Raw genomic sequence first — 10,000 nt, forward strand, 5'->3', positions numbered from 1 at the left:
CCGCCGTTGTCTGTACTGAAAAAGAGCACGGTGTCGTTCCACAAGCCATATTCTTGCAAAGCGTGCGTGATGTTACCAATTCCTTCGTCCATACAAGAAACCATGCCGGCCTAAGTCCGACGAGCCAAATTTTTTACAACTTTGTACTGTTCGGTGTGTTGTTCAAGTACTTCCAATGGGGAATGCACTGCTTGGTATGCTACGAATAAAAATAGGGGACGATCTGCTTCATGAGACGAAATAATCTGCACTGTCTCGTCAGTGAACAAGAAAGTGGAATAATTCCCAACAGCGTCGCTATCTCTTCCTTTTTATCGTAACTCGCAACCATCTAGTCTGTAAAATCCAGGACCTGGAAATCCCTTACGGTGATTGTGAGTATAATAGCCTTCGCTACCAGTCAAATAACCATAGAAGGAATCGAACCCTCGCTGAGTTGGAATAAACTCGCGTTTGTAGAATCCTATGTACCACTTTCCAACCATATGAGTACTATATCTAATTGCGCCCTAGTTGGCTGCAAATTTTTGAGCTCCCAACCTCTGAGTTTTTTTTTATATTGTTGCTATTTAGTGTTTGTGTAATATACTATTTTAAGAAATTAATATATGTCCAAAAATTTGGTTTTATCAACGGAGTTGATGATGTAAATTGGCCACCGTACAGAGAATCTCTGTACGGTGGCCAATTTACATTATCAACTCCGTTGATACAACCAAATTTTTGTATACTACTTCCCCACCGACGCAGCACCTCAGTTTCTTTAGAAACTACCCCCTTCATTAATATATGTCCAGCACGATGATGCTGAATTACTCAAGAATTCTGCTTGTGTCCCTGCGCCGCAATTGGTGGAGATTTTTCTGTTCGAGGTCAAGACACTTTCCAGTTCAGCAACCATTGACAAGTCAGGTTTGGAAAAAATTCATTGATTTTAATTTACTTGCTCGTAGAAGAGGACAGCGAGGGGGGTATCACTTACGCTATTCTAATAGTCATGCTTTGAAATTGATTTCTCCTTCAAAGAGACGAAAAATCGTCCTTAAAGGGCGTAACCTACTAACTAATATTATATTAATTAATATTCAAGTTCGCATCTTAAAGTTGGCATCTTCTCCCGAATGCGGTCAAATTCTTGACTTGGGAGTTGAATTTTTGGATGGCAGTTTGAAATCTGATGGGACCTGTTCAAATGGACTTCGTAATTTTTGCCACTTGAACGCTAGATCTATCAACTGAACAAGTCGCTGGCTATCAGAGATTATGTTGTCGATAATGGCCCTGGCTTACCGAGACGTGGCTTAAATTGGGTAACGAATCTGACTTTACTACTCGAGATGTTTATCCAGATGGCCTTGCGTTTATTCATCAGTCATGATGGGTTAAGGTGGTAGCGTTGGTATTTTGTATGATCTCTCTTCGGAGAGGCAAGAAGCAACATCATTCACATCCGTTTTGAAATTTTAGAAGTACTCCTTCGAGACAAATCTTCAGTATTAAGAATTGTTCTTATTTATCGACCTCCTTCGTTAATATCGAATGGTTTATCGTCTGCATTATTTTTTGAATTCTCGGGACTGCTTGAAACTCTTTGCATAGCCCAGGCAATTTGGTGACTTCAACGTTCATATTGATGTGCCTCACGACATCACGAGGGCAACACCAAAGTTTTAAATGACCTTCCTGAAGCGTTTAACCTCACACAGCATATTTGTTCACCTATGCACAAGGATAATCATATTTTGGATTTGATAATTACTAGAAGTGATGAGGAGTGTATTACCAAATGAGAATGTGTCCGTACTGACGATCCTGCAATATCTGACCATTTTGTAATCTACTACGGTTCAGGCCTGCGCCTCCAAGGAAATGAATGCTTTTGTGCAAACTTCGAAGCGTAACGACTGTTTTCATCAAGATGTTTTGGAGTCTTCGTTATTCCATAATCCTGCCAGTACTTTGACTGAATTGTTCTCTCAATATGAGTCTGTTTTATCCTCACTTCTGGAAAATCATGCACCTCTACGGAAGGTATGTATCTGTTCGCCCTCTTGCTCCCTGGTACAAAAGTGATATCACGGAATAAAAACGTATTAGCCGCAAACTTGAGAGGCGTTGACGGAAATCGAAGGTTACAACCGATCGTATGACATACATTGAGCAATGAAACTTGGTCAAGAATCTTGTAACTATTCAGCATCATGATGGAGTATTACTCGTCGCCAAACCAGATGGAAAGAAAACATCGGTATCTAGCGAAGCCCTTACAGCGTGCTGTGAAAAATATGCAGATACTAATGAACACCCAATTCGCAGAGATATTTCAATGGCTTTGTTATTATATGCAGGGTTTTTCGGTTCAGCGAGGTTGCAAATCTGACTATTAAGGATATAACGCTTTGTAGCACTCACTTAATTAAATATACGAGTTCCAAAAGTAAAACCGTATCAACTAAAAAAGGGAGATGAAGTAGTCATCACTCGCTCAGACAAGGTGACTTGTCCTGTTATGAACTTAGAAAATTATATGCTGTTGGCAAATATTGATATTTCTAAATCATCTCCTGATTATCTATTCAAACCATTAGTTAAAGCTAAGTCTGGTTACACAGTTATTCACTGGAACGGTTAAACCGCCAGAAGCACTGAGAGAGAACAATGGCACTGGGTATTTAATAGTAAATATTTTGATATATCATGATATTATCAAGATCTCATGATATTATCAAAATATCAAGGAAGGCTATCAAAATCTCGAGTCTTTGCTAGGGCCAAGTCATATGTATTGAGAATTGATATTTTGATATATCATGATATTATCAAAATGTCATGATATTAACAAAATATCAAGAAAGCTATCAAAATCTCATGTCTTTGCTAGGGTCAAGTGTCTCAAGGATTAAAGAACGAGGTATATCAAAATAGCGAAATATCAAATCATTTGTGATATTTTGATGTTCTGCAATCCCGAACCTTAGTGGAGAAAATCGCCCCTGCTGTCCGGCAGGAAAAACACCCTCTTTCCGGGGAAAACCTGGTCTCCCGCGAATGCATATTCAGGCGTGAACAAACCGTTAGGAAGTAAGTCGATAAATTAATGTCAAGACCAGTGAAGCAAGCTGAATTCGCAGATAAGACAGCTACTAAAATGTCGATATTTGTATTCGCATGAGTGGTCAGCATAGAATGACCCGCCTCTCAATATCCCGCCGTTAAACATGTACTGACGTGGTCACAACCATAGCAACCTCCAACGAACTACGTCATCACTGAATAACACACTAACTCCATAGAAACGCCTACCATTTTAGGCGAACCGTGAAAAGAATAGTAATATATTCTCATCAGGACCATCCGCAAACAATGCCTTAGACTAGATAACATATGGGAAACTCAGCCCAAGGCGGTCAGGAGCGGGGAGCCCCTGGTAGAGTGCTGGTTCATCGCTGCGCGGAGGCAGGAGGGACGCGAAAAGGAGTATTTGTAAAACCGAAAAGACTGGACAAGCTGTCGTGATAAGTGATTGGCCTTATATAAGAGCCCCATACCATTGAGACACGTGATTGATTGCCACGGACTGCACACGGTATGCTAGGGGTATGTAGTCAGCGTTCTAAGGCTATTTTGTGCGGAGCCCCTAGAGAGAATAGCTTGCTGCTATTCTTTGAACCGCAGGAAACAATAATTTTAGCGACCCCAACTTAGTCACTTTCTGTTTGCGCATAACCTTATAAAATGTAACGTTTAAAAAAATAATTAGGATAGTACGCGCATTCTCATTGTTCAATAGCTGTGTTTAGACGAGAGCAACGACTTTTGATTGGTTATTTGTTGTCAGACGCGCGTTTTGATTGGCTGGTAGGAAACATGAGCGTGGATCAAATAAATCTGTTTCAATCAAGAAGTAAAAAAACCCCAGCATTTTCCTTCATTTGTCGACAGTTATGCAAACCCTGGACTGCATGCGTGTCGGGTTTGCATAACTGTCTCGAATTTTCCCAACACCCCCTCGTGTTTTGATGAGGCTATGTGAACACGGGAAAAGTCCTCTGTTGCTTAAGGACGTTCGCGCTAATTGTTTGTGCGCAACTTTTACTGCCCAGGTAACGCGACTGTAATATGTCACGCATTACTTCAAGCGTTAGTCTACTAAGGACGTTCGCGCCCATTGCTGCTGCGCATTTTTTCGCTCATGTCACGCACACGTCATGCAGGTAAACACGATACTGAAGGCGCAAACATTTTTCACAAAAATGGAACGTGAAAGCGTATGGCATCATGGGATAGCTGTGGACCCAGGTCTTCTCGGAAATGTCAGGCAATGACGTGACAGTGCGAATATACCATCGCTTTGAGAACTTCGCAGCGATTTTACTCTCTTGAATGCTAGATGACCCCTATTTTTCTTTCCGTAGATCACTTCCTTTTCTTATTTTGTCCATTTTAACAAAAAATGAAAAAAATCTGTGCGTGAGAAGTTACACATATTTCCCTTTTATGATCTCGTGCGACCGAAGTTTTCTTTCTTAGGCTAACATGTACCTGTATCGTTTTTCAAGGTCTATTTCACCTCGGAAAAAGACATCAGCTGCAAAGATTAATTTAGTTATATTAGTTATGTTGAATTGACTACGTTTACCAGATCTAAATTTCACTAATGTAGCTTTTTTTATTGCTGACAGTTGTTAGCTAAGATCGTCTTAAAATAACGCAATCTTCTAAAAGTGCACCTCATGATCTTGAAAACGAGCACGGTGGCCCCCCATTTTTTTGCCTTTTTGGCAAAAATATATCATTACCTTTCTGCTTGGCAAGTTTTAAAAAAATCTGTACGTGGGAACATTTTGGGCGCGAACGTTCTTAAGATCTTATGGCGGCAAAAACGCCGGGGAAAAATTGGCACATTTACTTCCAATTCATCATGAAACGTTAAAGAGAAAGGACAAACGTTAAAGAGAAAAGGTCACTAATTGAGCAGTGGCTGAAAGTTTTGAAAACTCGAGGAAGGTTAGTTTTAGTCAGCGATGTTGCGTAAATTTAATGGGGTTGGTTTTTTTAACGTTTTTATTACGCTAAGAATTTTTTAGTTCAAAATGAATGCTTGTTTTTGAAGTTATTTTCCTTTACTTTCATGAAAATAGAGCAGAATTAAAATTGTTTTCCTCATAAACTTGAATAGTGCGGACCTACGAGGAAACAGCCAGAGACGGCTACATTTCACAAAAACCACACTTCAGGAGATGAGCATGTCGGCAATGGAGAGATATGATACAAAACACTAACCAAATAAAGATGACGCCTGCTTGAAACTTCGTTGCTATGCTCGAGAGAGTTTTTTTTTTTGCAAAAACCTTTCAACGATCGATCCTGTCTTGGATTCCAGTCCTTCCTCTACAGGTCACGCAAAAACGTGACAAACTAAATTTTCCAAGAGCTTTGCAACATCACATCGATTTTACTCGTTTATATCATCGGTGACCCTATTTTTTAAGACATGAACCACTTTTTCTTCTTACAATCTACGAAGTTTGATGAAATGAAAATAATCACAATGCAAGAAATTATCTTTTTTTAAAGTTTTCTTTCCCTGTGTCCTGAATTCCTGAAGTGGTTACAACGGGTAGCGCTTGCGAAAACACTCGTTGAGGATCAACTCTACTGTTTAGATATCCCTAGCGGCATGTAATTATCTAAAATCCCACTCCTAAATTTCTATGCAAAGAAAACCTTCACTCTAACGTATTTTATTTATGATTTTCGACGGATGAGGAGATGAGGTTTCATCTCGTTAGGGCATTTTTCCCTTGCTTTTGTCTCCGAAACAAAGTCAGTGACCCCCAATTGTTTTCATTTTTGGAATAAGCAATTTATGACCTAACTTCAGGCGAGAGATGATGAAGATGAAGCTATCCCATGATGCCACACGCTTTCACGTTCTATTCTTGTGGAAAATGTTTGCGCCTTCAGCATCGTGTTTACCTCAAAAACCAATATTTGACTTGATTTGCGTTGATTGTTAATTTCAATTTACAGTGTCGCCAATTAGTGCTCCAGCGCTAAATCTACTAGACACTTAAAGTTCCTTTCCTTTCCTTTTTCCTTTCGCGCGAACGTCCTTAATCCCACTAGCCAGAAATGTTCTTAGCCTCAAAATCCCGACAATTTGCGACCCCATTCTAGCAACTCTGTCGGGAACTCTGTTGAAAATGCAGCGCCCCCTTATAGTCAATACAGTCGTGAAACTGCGACCCCATCCAGCGGTACATCCCTCATTAGCCCATTAATAGGAAGTATTCCTTTTCCTTGGGCCTCACGCATACCGGCAGTCATTTTAGAGTTTCACGGAGCCTGCTGTCTTTACTCAGCTAGCTGGAGAGGGTTTCAAACATCTCATATTCCACGAGCCAGATGTGTTTATTTGCCGATTGGTTCAGTTTTCGTGAAAAAAATCGTGCTGGAGCTAAGATGGTGGTGTTAGCCGGGAACCCATGACTGCCTTTGTTTTTTGACCTAATTCGCGGGAAGGGCTAATCTAAAAATAAACCTACTTGTGAAAACGCCGTTTCACAGACGCTGTATGGAAGTTGCACGCTCCAGATGGGCTCCTGTGTTAGCTTACTTTCTCAAACTCCGTGTGGGTATTAATTAAGGACAACCACAACAAGCCACATGGTAAGTAAGTTTCATTTATTTTCATTTGCAATTTCTTGCAAATTTCTAGACATAAACTAATTTGTGACTGTTATTTCCCCTTGTCAAAAGTATAGAACCTGGGTGTCCTGTGGTTTATCGAGGAAAAGTTACCGGAAATTGGTTTGTAAATGGTACACGACCCTTTGGTTCGTTCCACTGGAAAATTTCCGGGAGCAGCGGGAAGTCTAAAAAGGTAGTCCTGTTTTCCCGTTGGAAACTTTCCGATGGAAATGTGTGCTCTATTGACAATCTATCTATCATTGTAAATAGTAAACAAACCTCATGTATCCCTTATTAGGGACCGACCATTTAACTCTTGTGGGGGGGTGGGTGATTTTTCTTGCTTGTTCGGTTCACATGGCTCCAAGTCATAGGACTGGAGTCATGCAAGCCTTTACGGTTAGCCTAAATTACACATTGGCTAGCCTTGTTAGCACTGCAGTTAGCCTACAGTTCCTTAGGTAGCTTGTGGTTATTGGGATCAGGGATTTCTGGCTTGCTGGCTCGCACTATATCCACACTCGTTAGCTTATCACGAGCAGTAATGGAGGTAAATTTTTCTATTTGAAGAATCAAGTTTTATTAGACAAAGAAAAATAATTTGTTCATTTTTAATATTTTCAACTGAAGCATTTTCATGTAATTACTTTCTATTGAATATTGTTATGAGGTAATATTAAATGATTCTAAAGAATGACATTCCAAAAATATGTAGCTATACAAGAATGATTTTGTACAGCTTACAACATTTTAAGGCTTTGCAGCTCCATATTAGAACTATTACTGCAATAACCACAATGTAAATGTAAATACATTCTGTAAATGTAAACACGACACTTTTTTGAGGAAAAAAAAATCCTGCAGAGAAATGAGGGGAGAAAACAAATATCCTGCAGAGCATTTAGGAGGAAAAAAAAAAATCCTGCCCACCAGGGTTGCTAGAAAAAAAAAGAAAAGGTACCCACACCCCCACCCCCCCCCCCCCTTCAAGAGTTAAATGGTCGGTACCTTAGGGTGTACCGTATTCAATGTAAATATCACAAAGCTTGTTCAGTCACGAGATTGTCATGAGTTTGTGATGGCTGCTTTCGCAAAACTTGGAGTGATTGTTATTTTTTGCTGCTTTCCTGCGGCTCTCAGTAAACCTCCGCACATTGTTTTTATTTTAGCTGATGATTACGGTTTTAACGACGTTGGTTATCACAATCCTCGCATAAAAACACCAAACCTGAATAGTTTGGCTTCCGCTGGAGTGCGACTGGAAAATTATTATGTGCAACCAATTTGCACCCCAACAAGAAGCCAGCTGTTTTCCGGGAGATATCAGATCCACACGGGCTTACAACACGGAATTATCTGGCCATCTCAAGCAAATGCACTGCCCAAAAATGAAACCACGATCGCCAGCAAATTGAAAGAGAGTGGATATAGTACTCATATGATTGGAAAGTGGCACATAGGATTCTACAAACGCGAGTTTATTCCTACTCAGCGAGGGTTCGATTCCTTCTATGGTTATTTGACTGGCGGCGAAGATTATTATACTCACAAGGACGGTCTTGGATTTCCAGGTAGCGGATTCGACAGACTAGATGGTTACGACTTGCGAAGAAATGAAGAGATCGCTCGCGACGATGCTGGGAATTATTCTACTTTCTTGTTCACTAACGAAGCAGTGAAAATTATTTCGTCTCATGAAGCAGATCGTCCCCTATTTTTATTCGTAGCGTACCAAGCAGTGCATGCCCCATTGGAAGTACCTGAACAGTACACCGAACAGTACAAAGATATAAAAGATGGGGCTCGTCGTACTTACGCCGGCATGGTTTCTTGTATGGACGAAGGAATTGGTAACATCACGCAAGCTCTGCAAGAATATGGCTTGTGGAACGACACAGTGCTCTTTTTCAGTACAGACAACGGCGGGCAAATCCATTCTGGAGGAAATAACTGGCCTTTGAAAGGCTGGAAAGGTACACTTTGGGAAGGTGGAATGAGGGGCGTGGGCCTCGTGTACAGTGAACTGTTGAAAAATCGTGGACAGATAAGCTCAGAAATGATCCATGTCACTGACTGGTTTCCGACAATTGTGAATCTGGCTGGAGGGTCTGTGGCTGGATTGCCATTGGATGGTTATGATGTGTGGGACACATTAAGCAGAGGAAAACCATCACCAAGGAAGGAAATTTTGCATAATATTGATCCTATGGACACTCACTGGGACCCTACCCCAGGGAAATACAAACACTGCCGACAAGCTGCCATACGTGTAGGTGACTGGAAACTTCTCACTGGCTGTCCAGGAAATGGGAGTTGGGTTCCTCCTCCAGAAAGTGCCCTTCATAATAAGCCTGTAGTAGTGAACCTTTTTGACAATATCAACAGTACCTTCCTTTTCAATATCCGTGAAGATCCTGAAGAGAGAAATGAGCTGTCATCAGCTTATCCAGAAATGGTGTCATTTTTGATGAAGAAATTGAAAGAGTATAATGCCACTGCTGTACCAGTGCGTTATCCAGATCCAGATCCTCTCTCCAAACCAGAGCTTTATGGAAATGTTTGGACACCTTGGGTTCATTGAGCATTTTTGACAATAACGTTTTTGTAAAACAGGGCCCGGTTGTTTGAAAGCCGATTGACCTAATCCAGGATTAGCGTAAACTTTTGTTTCATGTTTGCAACTTTTTGTTGAAAGTTTCTTTGCTTATTTTTGTTTTACAAGATTGACTTCTTCTAATGTAAAGTTTTGCCGAATATCAGCGTTGAACAGCATTTGGGAGTAGAGAAATAAACACCTTGGTTAATTTTTAATCTGGGATAAGTGTTAATCAGCTTTTGAACAACTGGGCCCAGTGCAATAAATCATAAACTGACTACACATTTACACCCACACCAAGCTTGAATGTGTAATCTAAGTCAGACGCTCTTAATGAAAGCATCTCGCCTATAACATAGTTAATAGAGGGAAATGGTTATGAAAATTTCTTTGTTGTAGGTTTTTGTTCTCTTTTTTGACCTTGGCCGTGCACAAAACACAATAGTTGTTTACTCCATACTGAGGAAGTAACCAATAGAAACGTGTTGGTTATGTAATTCATGAATAGTGTATGAGCGCAAAACAAAAGATTGTGCATGGTCGTGGACTTTCCAACCTAAATATTGGCATCTTTGTTTGCTCCTTTAATGTTTGCTGAGCTTCCAAACCAGTCCCCTCTATTTACTATGCCTATAACCAAAGAGAATATGTCATTGTGAGCTGGTTTTCATTTGCAGTGCAAGCGTAAACACAAGCGTGGACACCTTGGGT

General features: G+C 40.5%; 2 pseudogenes; one reads left to right on the forward strand and one right to left on the reverse strand.

Annotated features, from left to right (window-relative positions):
- The window catches only part of LOC138021067 (arylsulfatase J-like), a 3,015-nt pseudogene extending 812 nt beyond the window's left edge, over nt 1-2,203 (reverse strand).
- A 5,539-nt stretch (nt 2,204-7,742) lies between these two features.
- LOC138021870 (arylsulfatase I pseudogene) overlaps nt 7,743-10,000 on the forward strand; it is a 2,617-nt pseudogene continuing 359 nt past the window's right edge.

This window comes from Montipora capricornis, chromosome 10 (genome assembly GCF_036669925.1).
Source record: "Montipora capricornis isolate CH-2021 chromosome 10, ASM3666992v2, whole genome shotgun sequence".
Classification (NCBI taxonomy): Eukaryota; Metazoa; Cnidaria; class Anthozoa; order Scleractinia; family Acroporidae; genus Montipora; species Montipora capricornis.